This window comes from Pteropus medius, unplaced genomic scaffold, assembly GCF_902729225.1.
Source record: "Pteropus medius unplaced genomic scaffold, Ma_sr-lr_union100, whole genome shotgun sequence".
Lineage (NCBI taxonomy): Eukaryota > Metazoa > Chordata > Mammalia > Chiroptera > Pteropodidae > Pteropus > Pteropus medius.
The window spans coordinates 7,127,407-7,145,738 of record NW_024355008.1 but is presented as its reverse complement, the minus strand read 5'-3'; the positions used below and the strand labels follow the sequence as shown (position 1 = coordinate 7,145,738).

Here is an 18,332-nt window from a genome sequence, read left to right as displayed (position 1 = left end):
CAATAGCAGAATGCAATAGACAAAGGAAAGAATCAGTGAACAAGGAAAGAAAACAACAGAAATTAACCCCTTTAAACGAAAGAAAGAAAATATACTGAAAAAACTAAACGGGAGTCTATGAACAGAACAAAAGATCTAAAAATGCATGTTACTGAAATCCAGATAAGGAGAAAAGAAGGCCAGGCTGAAAAAGTACTCAAACAATGGCTGAAAACTTCCCAAATTTGGCAAGAGACACATCACAGTCAAACTTCTGAAAATAAATCATCTCACCCCTAATTCCATCCCAATCTTGAATGTGGCAAAAGAGAAACCTTACTACATAGAGGAAGAACAATTCAAATGACAGCAGATTTCTAATCAGAAATCATGACGATCAGAAGGCAATATAGCACATTTTTCTTAAACTAAAAGAAAAAAAAAAACTAATAACCTAGAATCCTATACCCAGTGAAAATATGCTTCAGAAAAGAAGAGGAAATATAGATGTTCTCAGATGAAGGCAAACTCAGAAAATTTTTCACCAGCAGACTTAACCTAAAAAAGTGACTAACAAATTCAATGAATAACAAAAAAAGGAACCTTAGAATCTCAGAAAGAAAATAAGAAAATAATAAACAAAAATATGGGTAAATATAATGGGCTTTCCATCTTGAGTTTTCTAAATTATGTTTGATAGTTGAAAAAAATTACAAATGTCTGATGTGATTCTAAATGTATGTAGAAAAAGTATTTAAGATAATTATATTATAAAAGGAAGTAGTAAAGGCACACAAATAAGGAGGTAAATGCACTAATTAAAAAGAGAGTGAGGCAGTAGATTAAAAAACAGAATCTAACTATGCCATCTACAAGAAACTTCCTTCAAATATGACACAGGTTGGTTAAAAATAAAAGAACGTAAATAGTACATCATGCAAACATTAATCAAAATAAAGAGTGTTATATTAATCATTAAAAGACTTCAGAGCAAAGAAAATTACCAGATAAAGGAACATTAATTACATTGTACAAAAGGGCCTGCTATATAACCAAGAAGATATAGCAACCCTAAATGTGTATGTATCAATAACAGATCTACAAAACATGTAAAGTAAAAACTTACAGAACTGAAATGAGACAGATAAATCCAGTTATAGTGAGAGCCATCAACAACTTTCCCTAAGCAACTGACAGAATGATTAGAAAGAAAATCAGAAAGGATATATAAGCACACAACAACATCAAACAGCAGGGTCTAATACATATTCTTTTCCAAGTGTCCAAGGAATACATACCAAGAAAGACTATATTCTAAACTATAAAACAAGTTTCTCAAAAATTTTTGAAAAACTTAAATTTTATAGTGTTCTCTTATCACAATGGAATCAAATTAGTAATCATTAACAGAAAGATAATAGGAAATGCCCTAACTTGGAAATCAAACAATAAACTTATAAATAATCCACAGATCAAATGTCTAAAAGAAATTTTTTTTAAAAAATACATTGAACTGAATGAAAATAAAAAAAATAGCATGTCAAAATCTGTTAGACACAGCAAAAGCAGTGCTCAAAGGGGAATGTGTAGCACTAAAAGCTGTTTTTTTTTTTAAAGAAGGAAATCTTACAAATCAATAATTTAAACTCACATCTCAAGAACCTGGAGAAAGTTAAAATAAACCAAGAGGCAAAACTTAAAAAAATAATAAAGAGCATAAATCAATGAAATTGAAAACAGAAAATTTATTTTGGTATTACACTGATATCAAAACCAGACAAAAAAGTATCAAAAAGGAAAGTTGCACAGGAATATTCCTCATTAGTATAATGCAAAAATCTCTTTTGTACAATGTAACAAAATACTAGCGAATTCAGCAATGTATGAAAAGAATTATACAACACAACCAAGGATTTCTTCAGGAACTCAAGGATGGTTCGATATTCAAAAATCAATTAATATAATCTACCATATTAACAAGTAAAAGAAGAAAAATCATATTGATCATATACAACTGATTCAGAAAAAGTATTTAACAAATTAAAACACCCATTCATGATAAAAACTTCCCGTGAGAGATATCAAGGTGAATTTCTTCAATCTGATTAAAGAGCATCTAAAAATAACCTACAGCTAACAGTATAACGGTAAAATATTGAATGCCTTTTTTCCTAGATCAGCAACAAGGCAAGGGTGTTCACTCTCATTACTCTTATTATATTGTGCTGAAACTTCTAGCCAGCACAGTAAATCAAAGAAAGAAAATTCAAGGCACATAGATCTAAAATGAAGAAATGAAACTATCCTTATTTGCAGATAACATGATTGCCTATGTAGAAAAAATTTAAAAATCTAAAGAACCTACAACTCCTAAAATGAATAAGTGAGTATATAAGGTCAAAATATACAACAATCAACTGTATTTTTATATATGAGCAATGAACATATGGACATCAAATTAAAATATTTTATATACAAGAAATGAATATGTAGACATCAAAATTAAAAATACACTATACAATAAAGAAAAAGCTCATTGTAAATCTAATAAAACATGTCTAACATATATATGCTGAAAACTACAAAATGCTGATCAAAATCTATTGAAAGATCTAAATAAATGAAAAGACATAACTGTGTTCAAGAACTAGAACTAGAACAAGAACTAGAAGATTAAACATAAAAAGATGTCAACTCTTCCACAGATTTAACACAATTACTAGAAAAAATCCCAGCAAGATTTTTGTAGATACAGTAGACACAGACAAGATTATTCTAGATATTATATGGAAAGGCAAAAGAACTAGAATAGCTAAAATAATTTTAGAAAAGAAGTTTGAAGTGTGAGGAATCAATCTACCTGATGATCTCAAGGCTTATTTATACAGCTATAGTAATCAAGAATGTATGATATTGATGGAAGAGCAGACACACAGATCGTTGAAGCAAAATAGAGATCCTAGAAACAGACCCATGTAAATATGCCTATCTTAGTTTTTACCAAGGCACAAAAGCAACTCATTGGAGGAATCGACTTTTCAAACTAATGGTGCTACAGCAAAAGGACATCCATAGGCAAAATAAGGACCATGACCCTAAGACTTACATCTTATAAAAAAATTAACTCACAATAAGGCATGGACTTAAATGGAAAACACAAAACTATAAAACTTTTAGGAAAAAAAAAACACAGGAAAACCTTCAGAATCTAGGGCTAGGTTAAGAATTCTTGGACTTGACACCAAAAGCACAATCTATAAAAAGAAAAATTGATAAAGTGGACTGCTTCAAAATTAAGACTTTTGCTCTGCCAAAAACCCTATAAAGAAGATGGAAAGATAAGCTACAGACTTGAAGAAAAGACATGTCGAACACATACATATCTGACAAAGCACTAGTATCTAAAATATATAAAGAACTCTCAAATTGCAACAAACCAACAAATATGCAACTATTATATATCCCTATAATTACACTCCTGGGCATTCACCCAGCAGAAATGAAAACTAATTCAGACAAAAACACATACATGAATGTTCATAGCAGCTTTATTCATAATAGCCCCAAGCTTCAGACTACCCAGATTTTTTTCAATGGGTGAATGGTACTATGTATTATATGACTTTATTTCTATTATACATTTGAATGATAAAATTATAAAAATGGAAAACATATTGGTGATTGTAAGAAGTTTTAAAGAGGGTGAGGACAACAGGGAAGTGAATGTGACTATAAAAAATGGCAACATGAGGGATCCTTGTGGTGAGAGAAATGTTTTACATATTGACTGTACTTTTGTCAGTACTTGGGTTGTGAACATGATACTATAGTTTTGTAAGAAGTTACCACTGGGAGAACATGGATAAAAGATACATAACATCTCTTTGTTTTATTTCTGATAACTGCATGTGAATCATTATTTCAAAATAAAACACTTGGTAAAAGAAATTTATAAAGCAATACTGAGACAGACAGACAGACAGACAGACAGACACACACACACACACACACACACACACACACATACTTCACACACACAGAGTAGGTAAGTACTGTATGATTCTCCTTCATGTTCTCATTCCTTGGGTGGAGAGTGTCTCCTTTGCAGGGGCTTGAGCTAGGATTACCAAGTCAGCTTTTATTCTTACTCTACAACCACCTTAGCCGATATGATTCATTTGAAAGCTTCAATTACCATATGCCAATGATTGCCAAGTTTGTATTTCAAGCCAATTCTTGTCTTTTAAAGTCCAGACATATTTTACCTATAAATGAATAATCAATCTAGGTACCTTACAGGCACTTCAAACCCAACATGTGTATATTTAAAGATAGCACCTTTGCCTGACAGCTCTCAGCTCTGCTTCTCTTGGGGCTTTCCCTGTTTCGGTGGTTGTCACTATATCGTCCAATGCAGAGATGCTAAAGCTAGTGTGTGGTTTCCTCTGTCTTACTCTCATACATCTATTAAATCATGAAACACCGTAAATGCAAGTTCCTAAATCCTCATGCCACCACCTGGTCTCAACTACCACTATTATACATCTCGTAAATGATTTCTGCATCCCCATTTATGCTTCCCACCAAAGCATCCTTCCTTTAGTAACCAGACTGACCTTTACAAAATGCAAATCAAAACACTCCACTCTTTACCTTAAAACTTTTCAATGTTACTCACTATGTTTGTCATAATCTCATCAAAGCACACAAAATCCCATATATTCTTGTTTCCATCTGTATCATATCACCCTTTTTGCTCTTTTCTAAATTCCAGCCATAACGGATTCTTCTATTTCTCCTATGCATCCTGTTCTTTCTCACCTCAGGCCCTTTGCAATTCCTCCTACCACTTCTAGTTCAACCTACTTATAAATCTACTAGTTGGATCTTATCTTATTTTACACATCATCTTCTCCAAGATGGGTTTTCCTGAGCCCCCAGACTAGGATAGGTCCTAGTCATACATATTTGGCTTGGTGCTTTATTTAGGTTAACTTAGGCCTACTTGCTAATATACTTGACATCCATTTTCTCTAGAGCTTTCTAAATATAGAAAACAGTAAGAATAATTATCCTAGTAAGAGACTTCGTCATTCATTCATAATCAAACTATGCCTGTGATCTCAGATTTCTAGCCTCCAGAACTGAGAAATAAACATTTGTTGTTTATAAGCCATCCGTTCTATATTTTGTCATAGTAGTCTGAAATGACTAAGACAGAAAACCGGTACTGCAAGTGTGGTGCTGGTATAACTAATACGTAAAACTGTGAAGCAGTTCTGGAACCAAGTAATGTGTAGAGGTTGGAAGAGTTTTAGAGTGCATGGTAGAAAAAGCCCACATGACCGTGAACAGACCATTAAAAGCAATTCTGGTGAGAGCTCAGAGAAGAAGAGAAGAGTGGTAGAGAAAGCTTCATTCTTCCTAGAGAATACCTAAGTGGTCGTGGACAGAACGTTCATGAGAATATGAACAGTAAAGGACATACTGATGAGGTCTCAGATGGAAATGAGGAACATGTTAATCGGAAACTAGATGAAATGCCATCCACGTTACAAAGCAGCAAAGAATGCAGCTGAACTGTTCATATCCTAGTATTTTGTGGAAGACAGAATGTGTGAGTGATGAATTTGGATATTTGGCTGAACCTTTTTCTATGCAAAGTGTTGAAGGTGCAGCTTGGCTTCTTTTGAATGCTTATACTAAAATGGGAGAAGAAATTACTTAAAGACAGAATTTGTATTCAGATGGGAAGCAGAATTAAAAATTTGGAAAATTCTCAACTCATCCATATTGTAACAGTCTCTTGGAAGAGAACTCTAAGGGTATGTATGTATGGCCAAGAGACCTTTTGATAGAGTTAGTATAGGTGTGAACCTAGAATCCAATCAGCCACCACAGCAGGAAAACAGCCTATAGAACTAAAGGGGAAGGAGACAAGAATGAAGGAAGGATGCTGTCAGACTTCTTAGAATTTACAGGATGGGACCACATTGCTATTCTGCTGTGAATGTGAGACAGTCTTCAAGACAAAGGAAGAACCCCACAGGTGATTCAGAGACTGCCAGGGCTTCTTCCATGGTTTCAAAAGGGACTAAGGGCATTGTCTGGGTTTCAACAGGCCAGAAGACCTTCTACCCCAAACCAAGGGAGCCAGTAGGAGAGTGGCTACCTCTACCTAGATTTCAAAGAATGGAGCTGCCTAAAGCTATTGGGACAGGTGGAAAGCAGAGGACATGGCGAGGGCAAAGAACATCATGGAGACCCCCACTAGTGCAATGCCTAGCAGAGTTATGAGGGAAAGGCTGCAGCTGTCCTATAACGTAAAACGAATAGCACCACCGGCATATCATTCCAGCCTGGGAAAGTTGCTGTAAGGGTTGAACCCTGCTAAGCCATGGGGACAAGGATGGCCAGGGTACGTCCAGGAGGTGGGATCCCCAGCCCCAGTAGTGAGCAGTGCATCAAGTTAAAGATTATTCTCTAGTCTTAAGGTTTGATGTCATTTGCCCTATTCGGTTTTGATTTGCTTGGCATCTATCCCACCTCTTTCTTTCATTTCTCCTTTTCGAACAGGAGTTTTTAACTCAATGCCTGTCCCATCATTATATTTTGGACTCACGTAAGTTGTTTGATTTCACAGTTTCACAGTTGGAGAGAAATTTGTCTCAGGATAAAAAACACATGCTTTATAAATACCAAAAACTTGACCCAAAAGTTTAGTTATCCAACATTCTTTCTAAAGTTTGATGAGCTCCAATAAAAACAATAACAAAGAGAAACATAAGGAAAATGAATGTTGGGATGTGCCATGTATAAAGTAATTTGAAGCTTTAGAACGTATGTCTATAAAATACTTTCTGAATAGTAATTTAGAGAGGTTAGGGTTTTAGGTCTTTACATTTTAATATTCTACAACAAGAAATATTTGTAATGAATCTATATTTCCCGACTCCTGTTTTTTCTGATATCCTATCTTTGATTTCAAATTAAATATGGATACTTTGTACTGAGTACTACTCAAAAGTTAATCCTACTAGTAATCATACCTTCATCTATTTGTCATATTAAAGTTTTCGACTGTATTCTTCTGTATGGCTCATATATTCATGGTGCATGGTTCTGTGAACATTTAATCTTCATTTCCTGTTAAAAACATCTGATTAAAAGCATCATTTTTGAAACATAAAAATGAAGAGATTACAAGAATGGATTTTAGGATATGAGATAAGAGAAATATCCATATAAAAATATAACCACTATTAATTGAAGAAATTTAAGTATGCTTACAAAAGAGAAAATAGACAACTTGGGCCTATAGGGGGAAAGGGAAGCAAGGGATGCTCTCAAAGTGTAGCTTCACAGGGTATTACTGTTGATATTCTGCCAGCCTCAGGTTAATAAAAGCAGGCACTTCCAAACTGTGAAGGAGGACATACAATCAAAACTATATTAACCAAAAGGTGAAGGAATAGAGCCTAGTCTGATTGACTAAAATTACTTCTAAGCCTTTTTGTTTCAACCGCTCCTACTGACAACCTTTCTAAAATGTATTAAGGTATACTTTTCTGCTTTAGTAAGTCTACTATAAGTGAACATAATTAAATCACTGGTGACTGCAGGTCTTATACATTAGGGTCAGCCTTGTTGTGAGCATCAGTTTTCACTGGGCCCTAAGGAAGATGTGGACATTGGGCTAGATGTATATAGACTGGTCCTAGGCCATTCATTCTTTGTATGCTCCTATTTTTTTAACTCAATGTTTAAAATCAATTTTTTAAAGGTAAGGAAAGCAGCTTATTTTCCTATAAGTCAAAGGCAGGAAAAATAAACCTGGTTATCTGAGCTTTTACTGTACCACTGGAGCTTTTCTAAAGTAATAGGTATTCTTGAAAAATCAGTTCCATTTCAACACTTTTAAGGAAATGAATGCCCAAAGGCAAAGCTGGGGAAAAAGAAAGGTAAAATCCATTTCCTATGTGAAGAAAACAATATTGCAGAAAGCTGTGCAATATTCAGGTATTCACTATATCTTATGTACTAAGTATGCTTACGTACTGAATGCACTGTTAAACATCAGGAATACAGCAAGCCTTTCCTGCCTGTGCCTTAGTTTCTTCATTTGCAAAATTATAAGGCTGGCCATACATGCCTCTCCCATAACATACAAAAGTTTCCCATGCCGTGATTTGTTATAAGCAAAGCTGTATTATTCTACCATCAGCTGTGGGGCGGGGGGTGAGGATGGGGGTGTAGGAGGAATAACTTTCCAAGGGGCAGTAGGACCCACAAATTCCTAAGAATATTGTTCTTTGCAGTTAATTTAGTAGTGCTGACTAGTCATTTTACTCTTCTATTATTGCTCTGGGCAGAACACTAAATGAATAACAAATCAAAATTTGATTAGGCTAGATGTTAAAGTATCAAATATCCCAAAAGAGACAGTGAAGCATCCACAGAGGCTTTATTTTCTTTCCATTTTCTTTGAAGTCTTATCCTGAATGACAAATGGCATCAGCCCTTGTGGTCTGATCCACAAATCACTGGAGTAGGCATCAGCAGAGCTGGATGTGGGTTCTAGCCTTGAGTAGTGAACTGTATGACCTTAGACAAGTCACCTGTTCGTCTACAAAATATTTTATTCTATTTCTGTCATTAGACAGGAATTCTATGACAATTTCAACACATTTCCTTTTAAAATAAAGATATTACACAAATAGTTCAGGAGAATGCCACAAATATAACATATTTTGACTATGGAAAGGCATTTGGCCATGTATTTGAGGGTGAGCAAAGTGTGTCACCCCAAAATATGCTTTTGGAATACTGACTATTTTAAGCTGATTATTTTTAAGAAACAAACAAAAATACTCAAAAAGAGTCTTTTACCACTTCCTCACCTGACTAAAGAAATTTAGATTAAAAATCCCGCTTAAAGGAAGGAAGCAATCTATCACCTTAGCATAATGTGAACTAAGTGTGTCACACAGGAAGGATCCTAGCAAAGTCTGTTTGCCTTCCCTCTATGTCCCAATCTTTAAAGTTCTAGACCACTACTTCTCCTACCTTAGCCCAAAGTGGCATATAAGCCTCAACTGCCCAATTTGTCCTTGGGTGTCATATTCTCCTAGATCCCCCATATGTACATACATAATAAACTTGGTTATCTTCTCCTGTTAATCTGTCTCATGTATATTTCACAATTAGACCAGCCAAAAGAACTTAGGAAAATAGAAGGAAAATTATTTTTCCTCCCCTACATATTGAATACAAACATTAACACAGGCTGCATAGTCAAATGGGTTCTTAACACTGAACAGCAAATGCTGAGTAATGAATCAGAAGGAACACTGGAACATTGAATTAACAAGATTAAATTGAACTGTGGATTCAAATGAATGGTCTAGATTACTCATTAAAATTGCTGTTATATGCATATAATAAAGTTCTGGCATTCAGCTTGGATACATCCCTCTCCATGTGTGGAATAACTGATTCATTGGGTTTTCTTCTTATATTTCACATAAGTAAACCTGGAACTACAGTAAAAAAAAAAAAAAATCTACAAGCAAGAAGTAGGAGAGGCCTGACTTAAGCACAATTCATGTGAAAAAGAACTAAGAGCTTGAGCTGACTTTGAACTTACCATGAGTCAACAGTGTGACATGACTGCCAAAAAAGCTAACGTAATCCTTGCCACCAATAACAGAAGTGTAGTGTCCAGAACAAGGGAGTTACAGCTTTACTCTATTCTCTGCATCCTGTGCTGGGCACCACACATTTAGAATGATGTACTTGGTCCCAAGGGCATCATATTTAAGAATAAAAAAATTGTAAATAAATTAGTACACACATACACACATGTAAACACACAAACAAATAAGTTCAAGTAAAACTGCAGAAATCTGAGTAAGATCCGTGGATTCTATCAATGTCAATATCCTGCTTGTGATAAACTATAGTTTACAAGTGTCTGCCATTAGGTGAAAGTGGGAAAAGTATTCAGAGATCTCTCTTAACTATTTCTTACCATTACACGTGAATCTACAATTACCTCATTAAAATATTTTTTTTTTAAAAAGGTGATACTGACAAACAAGAGCAATTCCATGACAGAGAGAGACCAGAATGTAAAAGGACCTAGAAAACAAGTCCTGACCACTGAAGGAACCAGAACTGTTTGGCCTGGAAAAGCTAAATCTTGAGGGAGAGATATTAAATATCTGATGAGCTGCAAGTGACAAAGTTCAGACCTAAAAGAACACACACCAAAGCAGATTTGGTGTTGATCCAAACAGTACACAGAACAAAATGGGCTGTTTCGCCAATGGGGATGTTCAAGAAATGCAACTATTGTCAATCTGGCTACCCATTAGAAACACATGGGAATAGTTTTAAGTCTATCAATGCCCGGGCCCCACCCGACCAATTAAATTAGAATCTCTGAGGGAGGACAGGGCAATGGTAGGTATTAAAAGCACTCCAGGGGTTTTTAATGTGCAATTACACTTGAGAATGACCAAGGTAAATACAATCAAGGTAGCCACCTGTCTGTGCGTAGTGTAGAGGGGATTCCTTCTCAGAAGCGTGCATTATTAGGTTTGCTTCCCAGATCTTTTCTGCTTTAGAACCTCTTATATTTTTAACTTAATGTTATACTCTATGAGCATGAAGATTAGCTTTCTTTGCACATATCTGAGAAGAAATGAAGTGTAAATGGCGCAGTCTCTTAAAGAATTTAGGATGACTTGTAATTGCTAGTTTATTCTACTCATGAATAAGAGCTTTCAAAGATATATGCACTACTATCTTTGTGGAAAAGAGCAACAGTACAGGCACGTTTATATGTTGATGAACTTAAACAATTTAATGCCCAAGTTAAGTAAAATAATTTTAAAACATGCTAAGTTTCAAGAATTCTCAAGTTTCTTCAATGATAAAATAATTGTTGAAATCGAGCAGAAATTACTTTGTAGTTTGGTCTCTGCTGCACTAGTTTATCCAATGTACATGATTAAATTATCTGTTATATATTCCTACTTTAAATATTTTATAATACTTTTTATAACAGCCTGAATATTTTGCAACCAATATGCAGTTCTCCACATCTTCTTTGGTGTTGGTTATATTCTTATTCTTAATTTTATTCTTCTGACCACTAAATAGATACGTTTATACATGTTCTCTAATCTCCCTTGAAAAGACACATCTATATGTGTTCAAAAGCCTTCTAGCCATAACATGGATCAAGCATCCATTCCAGTGGGTGGGGTTATATGATTCTAAATTTTAGTGGCCCCTCCAGATTTTTCCACTTAGCTGTAACACACCCTCTAAACTTAAAAACTTTCACTTTAGGTTACAGTAAATCATCAACCATTTCCTTTTACTTTTGCCATCTGTCACTGCAAAAGCTCCTAATAAATATGAAGTTTCTTCTAGGCTACTAGAAGTCTCTCTCATTAATCTTTGTCATGTGGTTCACAAATAATGAGAGGTATTAAAGATCATCATCTTGTTTACAGATAATCACCACCAAAAGAGCCTGAAATAACATCGTGATTTGACTAGACGTATTCGGTATTTCAGGAGTCCTGATGGGGTAGTAAGCACACATTTAACATTTTTTACCAATAGCTGGTTAACTGTACCACATTTCAAGTAACGACTGCCCTTGCCATATCAAAACACCAGAAAGAATTCCGACCTTACAGCCATCTGAGCAGCTGCTGGGAGGACAGTTTGCTCCACAGGCAACAGTCACCTTTCCATTTTTCAAGCACATACCTCTCACAGAAATGTTTTCAGTGCGGCAGTCTACAGAGCTGGTTATAACACCGGCACGATGTGACAACAAAATTCATGATGATTTTGCTTTTTCAGCCTGCCCCTTTCTTTTTAAAAAATTTTCCCTCCCCCTCAATCACCCAAAGAAAACCAAACCAACAATACTTCCACAAAACCTGACTCAGACTTATGAATATAATGCTTTCAGTGAAAGCAGACCAGCTTTATAGGAGAACAGCTTTCAAGAGAAGCAGGAAGCTGATCTGAGCAGCAGAGAGAGCAGGGATGGGGCGGAGCAGAAAGGAACTGAGCTGGGGGAGAGCGAAGCACAGACAGTCCTTGCTGCTTCTAGTTACTTATTGACAGTTTCATCTTATAGCACAGATTTATGAACAGGGTGAGCATCCGTCTTGCCGTACCTTTTCTTTCTTTTACGAATCTCTGTCAATCTGGTAAACTATTACACAGGGGAAAGTGAGGCCTTACAGCCTCGCCAGAGCCCAGTTGCAGGGAAATGATGTAAGCTTCCCACCTCCCACCAGCCCCTGCTCTGCCAATCCACCTCTACTCTGACCTGTTAACATCTCCCCTCCCCCAGTGCCACTGCCCTGGGGCTGCAGGGCCCCAGGCTCGCCTAGTTGTGTCCTACTGTGAGGCAGAAAAGTATTTGCCAGGGGATAAGGAATATTTTTGTTTTGAGAAAAGTCTTCAATGAAAAAACAAATGCCTCAATTTGAAAAATAATGCTGAGTCGACAAAAGCTAGTTAGCCCCCAGGAGAAATAATATTAAATAGGATTGAAGTAAGGAATGCAATTTAGCAAAAGGCAGCAGAAGGTGTGATATAGCAAAGGGTGTAATAATGAGTTATACTATTCTAATACGAACTCTGTGACTTTGGACAATTGGCTTAATCTGTCTGGTTTCATTTTCTGTAAAAGGAAAGAGTTAATATAAATTATACCTGAGATTTCTTGTACTGCTGTAATTTTATGAATTGATGCCCAAAAGAAATAAGCCAGAAGCAAAAAAGTAATCTGACCATGGCCAATTGTTTGTTGTTTACTCAAACTGGCAAGTAATTCCTTTTATTGAGCTATTTAAGATATGGTTTGCCAAAGTACTAGTAAACATGAGTAGGACTACCGAAAGACGTATAGGGAAAATATTACAGGCAGTTCAAGTGTTAATCACTATCTGGAGAATTGAAAGGGAATTGGGATCATGAAGATTCATGCTCAGGAAAGGATAATTTAAAAACAGATGCTTGGCAGCCATTAAGACTTCTGACATTACCCTAGACAACTATTTACCTTGACCAGCACTGTTCTAAGTTTAAAAGACACAGGGACACGGACACACACACACACACACACACACACACACACACCACACATCCCCCCCAGAGAATTTTTTATTTCTTTTTAGTTAAGAACCCATAATGTACTGGTTACTAGCACAACTGTCTTCAAATTAGGGTAGGCAAACTCCTGGAAGTACATGAGGCTTTCCAAAGGGTATGAAGAGTATGCAGATACACAAACGGTAAATTAATTTCCAGGTAACTTTTCTCAACACCGTCCCTAAAACTGATCTACCTGAGAATGCCCCTACAGAGCAGGTTTACCTTTCCCACCTTCCATTTTCCAATCCCCCTTCTCCCACTTTACAAAATCAAGACACACAGCTCACCCATCACAAATATGTCTAGTCAAATCACGATGTTATTTCAGGGCATTGCCTGGGGTAGGAAAGAACCTCTGGGCAGGACACAAAGGGAAATATTGGAGGTAAAAACAAGCTTATGGCTCTAATCACTCTTGATTTACAACTCAAGTGGTTTTGCCAATTTCTTGCTTGGAATAAAAGTAGAGGAGAACCTAATTTGGTTTGTTAGCTGATAAATCATTAAAAATAATTTTAAATGACACATCACTATGATTTTGAATACAAGCCAGGAGTTCAAAGACTTGAGTGACACTGCTATATTAATATTCTCATCCTCTTCAACTTATTTATGTAAACAAAATTCTACAGTGTATATATTAAAAAGAATGAAAAATATGCTGAACTTTTTGTAATGAATAACATTCATCCGATGATATATGAACTCATTAGAAGAAAAGCTCTAATAATGCATTAAGAGATAAATGTCCAATAAAATTGTATTTTTTCTATATTTATCAAAATTTATAATTCACATGTTATTATGATAAACTGTGTACTAATAACCACTGTAATAACTTTTTAAAAAATCACTTAGAGTTTTGTCACAGTAAATTAAATTTTATCACCAGAAGTATGATAGGATAATCAAAAATAAATTTTTAAACATAATACATAAGGATAAAATTTAGTGGTAAAAGTGTAATAATAAAGACTTCAAGGAGAAAAATTAACTCTAAAATTTCTGACTGTTAAAGAGTAGTATGTAAATGAATAGAGGTAAGTATCAGACAGTTATGGTATTTGACTCAAATATTTAAGAAGGATATGTCAAATTTACTAAGAAATGCCAATATTTACAATCAACAACAATATTTACAAACAACAATCATACAAATGATTTAAACTTATGATAATAATTTTAAATGTCAATGAGAGAACCTATAGTTTTAAAAATTCTTTTACTGGAGCAGAGATATTTAAAGACCACTACACTGGTTCACCCTTCTTCCTTTCAAAGCACCTTTCAAGAGTCACTGCAGAGTTTTAAAAAAGAACAGCAATCTGGAACTGCAGGAAATGAGCTACTTAGAACAACTACATTTTCTAGTTATCTCTAGTTATATTCTTTGAGCACCACAAATAATTATGTCTCCTAATTTTAAACTACTATAAATGAAAAATCTCCTTAAAATGGGAAACTTTCTCACCTTCTTACATCATACCAACATGATTTAACCTTTCATTAGTTTTTCCCAGGCAATTATTACTAACACCAATCCTGCTGAGCATTCACATAATGCTCTCAAGACCTATGATGTTCCTCCTGCTTGGCTCTATGCATATCTGCCAGCGAGTGGGGGATGTGGGTTCCATTCCTGACCTGCCAATCACAAGCTGCCAGTCCTGAGCAGGTACTGAAACTCCCTCAGCTCCAACTTTCTTCCCCCAAAAAAGAAGTTAACCTCACCTTCTTAAACTATCTTGCAAAACTAAGCTGAGTTTACTTTACAGAGTGAGCATGCTTTACTTAAAGATTCCATACCAAGAAAACATGTTCTGGGTTTTTTTTCCCCTTTCGGTCAGGCTCTTCCTACCATTTCTCACCACCAAGTGCGTGCATGAAGCTTCCCTTTCCATTCTAATTGCATAGGTGTGAAAATCAGCAGAAAAGCTAAATAAATAAATCTGTTTAATTCTCATAAAAATGATTTAAGGAATGAGTGTCTTTTATAAAATACATCATGTGTGACATTTATCTCCAGAGATCATATGGGTTCTGGATCATTGATATTACTGGATGGCTGAGTAATATATAGAAAGATAACTTTATATAGGTTTTATCTAAAACTTCAATCTGCTACAAAAGATTCACAGGAAGGAGAGGCTTAACATACTTTTCAAATGTGATCCTCATTCACTTTAGAATCAAATCCCCCTGCCAACTACCAACACACAGCCACGTGTTACTTTTATTAATTATCTGCTCACTCAGTGTGTTTACTTATTATGGTGTTTGGTACTGCAAAGCTCCAGTTGCCAAGCCTATCTAGTTGCATCTAGTGCCCTAAAACCTTAGATGAATTCCCAGAAGCACAAAATAAACCTTTCACTTTTAAAAGAAGCAAATAAAATTCAAATAACCTCAAAGGGGAGATAAGGTTTTAAAATGTTAACCGATCTTACATGTTCTATTTAAAATGTCCATATGGTAAAGTGAGGCACTTCATTCCCTTTTACAAATTATTATGTGGTTACTAGTATTACGGTCTCACTTGACCCTTTACGCAACTCTACTATTACTTCCAGGTTACTGATTATGAGTCTGAACCTCAAAAGTATTTAAATGACTTGCTCAAGATCAAAAGGCAGACAATGAAAGCCAGAACTAGAACTCAATCCTGGAGATGGATGGTCCAGCAAAGTTCTCTAGTATATGTGCGTGGCCCACTGAAACAGCTGGTATAACCAATAAAAATTGCAGTAAGTTATGGGGCATTTCCTTCTCTGTTCTGTGATTCCTACAATGGGTCATGTTTTAGTGTAAAGAGTAGGCATTCGGAATCACAATGATCTGAGTTTGAATACAGATCATATGAGCCTGGGCAAGTTATTTAAGCCTCAATTTCCTTATCTGTAAAAGGTAATAATAGCACCTATAAGGTTGTTGTGGGAATTAAAGAGATAATGTCCTTAGCTCTGCATCAGTTACAAACTTGAGTTTACTAAATAATTAACGTTTTTGAACTCTTATTATGTGACATGTTTTAATTCATCTAATTCTCCCAATAATCCCATGGCACAATAGATACTATTTTTATCATACCTGTTTTATCAATGAGGAAAGACTTTGTCCAAGAGAGGTAAGGCAATTTGACTAGGGTCACAGAACCTTGGGATGTTGTTTCCGTATCCTCTTTAAGAAGTCTAAGAGCTGGCCCTGAGCCTAAGCAGCCTGACTCCAGGGCTCACACTCTGAACTACTGCCTCTTTGGGAATGATTATAATGATAGCACTACCCTTATTCTCAGCATCACCATCATCATCTCCATTTCTATCATTAACCTTCTCTATAGTTAGCCTAGAGGGCCTAAGGTCTATGAAGCACCCCAGTGATGAGACATAAAGAGGAGGGAATTTGACAAAGTAAGACTGTCAGGAGTAAGAGCTTCAGGGAAGAAGTCGAGAAGGAAGCTGGTCTCTGGAAGAGTACTGTGCAACATAATGGAGAAACTAAATGGAGGCCTGAAATTGGGAACATGAAAAAATATCAGCTACTGCATGAGGGAAGGGAGGCGGGGAGAAGGAAAACAGCCTAAGGAAAAAAAAAACATATTATTAACATTTTATCAGGTGCCTAAAGGAATACTAAAAAGAAAAATGGCAAAAATCTGTCCTGTGATATAATTTGGGATTTACTCCCTGTCTACTTAATAATTATCTGACGTTGGGGGGGGGAATGCGATCATTTTAATCAACTTTCATTGATGACTTGATATAGGCACAATGAAAAGCATTTGACTCAAAGTATTAGAGCCCAGCAAAATGTCCCTCTCAAATACTAATTGCAATTTGATTCCTTTGGCAAATCTTAAATCATATACTCGTGCAATGTTACTTCTGAGTTCCTTTGGATAACTGTGTTTTGGGCTTTTAATGCACATTATTTTCCTTTGTGGCTTCTGTCTAAATCTAAAGCCTATTTTCTTCAGTGAAAGAGATTGGCAAAAACCAGTTTGCCCATTTCCTTCAGGCAGAGTTAGGCTGCATCCTATGTGCATCCAAACGCTCTTGTTATGCCACTATTAGTGCACTGAGGCCTCTCACTTGAGACTAGAGATCAGATTTCTCCATTACACTGTAAGATCCCACTGGAGAGAGACAATTCATGTTTTGTTCATCTTCACAACCCCAGCACCTAGTATACTGTGTTGCACTCAATAAATGTTGACAAAGATTAGTTGAAAGTTCTTAAGCTTGTTTTCTGACTTGTTCAAGGTTTCCTTTGCCACTGAGCTCACTGTAGAAGCCTATCTCTTTAAAGAGTGATCATCTTCAATCACCAAAAATGATTACGATTTAGTGGATTAGTTATTACTTTTTTGGCAACTGGTTTGGGAAATAAAAAGGAAACACCTTTGGGATGTTGTTTCAGTACACTCTCTGCTGAACACTAGCCTAGTACTCATATTTCAGACAAAAGATATGACTTAAGGTCATGATCACTTAAAATTTATAGATGAGCTCAAGGGGCTTTGTTTATCCCATAATATCCAGAGAAGTGCCTAGCACAAGGTCAGTATCAGATAAACACTTTTACTTTGGTTGATTAATTGACTGCTGCTATTAGAACTGCCACAGGCCAAATGCAGACTATCCTTGAAATACCAACAAGGGTGTTAAAAGACTTAGCAAAACACTAGCTAGCCTCTAAGATCAGATAATTAGCTATTTAGAAATACAAAATTATGATTATAAAGATAATTAAAATATACCAACCATATCATACCATACTTCTATTTCTTCCATATGAAGATCTTTGAAAAAGGTAGTGCCAAGAGAACTTTTTACCTTAATCTAAAAAAAAAAAAAAACACTTTTCCATAAACTATATGGCACAATTTAACAGAAATTGTTGGCCCTTGAGGTATGTGTATACAGGAAGGAGAATGAACATCAATGATCATTCAGTATTACTGAAATTTGCCAAATCTGATCACTATTTTGATAAGTCTAAACATACCTATTTGAAGAAGTTATCTAGGGGCTCCTGAAAACTGCACATGCCCCTTTTGTTAAGAAAAACTTGAGCTCCGTGTATACTGCGAAATGCGGCAAAATAAAATAAATAAACTTTAACTTCAGGTTATATGCAAAGATCTATCTTTAAATGTTTCAAAT

General features: G+C 35.6%; 1 protein-coding gene across 11 annotated transcripts in view; it reads right to left on the bottom strand.

Moving 5' to 3' along the window:
• Window positions 1-18,332, bottom strand: part of BBX (BBX high mobility group box domain containing) — a 245,057-nt gene that overhangs the window by 168,645 nt on the left and 58,080 nt on the right. For 3 of the 11 annotated variants that reach the window (XM_039856885.1, XM_039856887.1, XM_039856881.1), the window contains exon 1: window positions 11,767-12,031. The exons of 6 other annotated variants lie outside the window; for them this stretch is intronic. The gene's annotated coding sequence lies outside the window, so the exon portion shown is untranslated. Of the gene's footprint in view, window positions 1-11,766; window positions 12,032-12,185; window positions 12,280-18,332 lie in introns of those variants that run through there. 2 more of the 11 variants (XM_039856888.1, XM_039856882.1) reach the window with 1 other exon arrangement.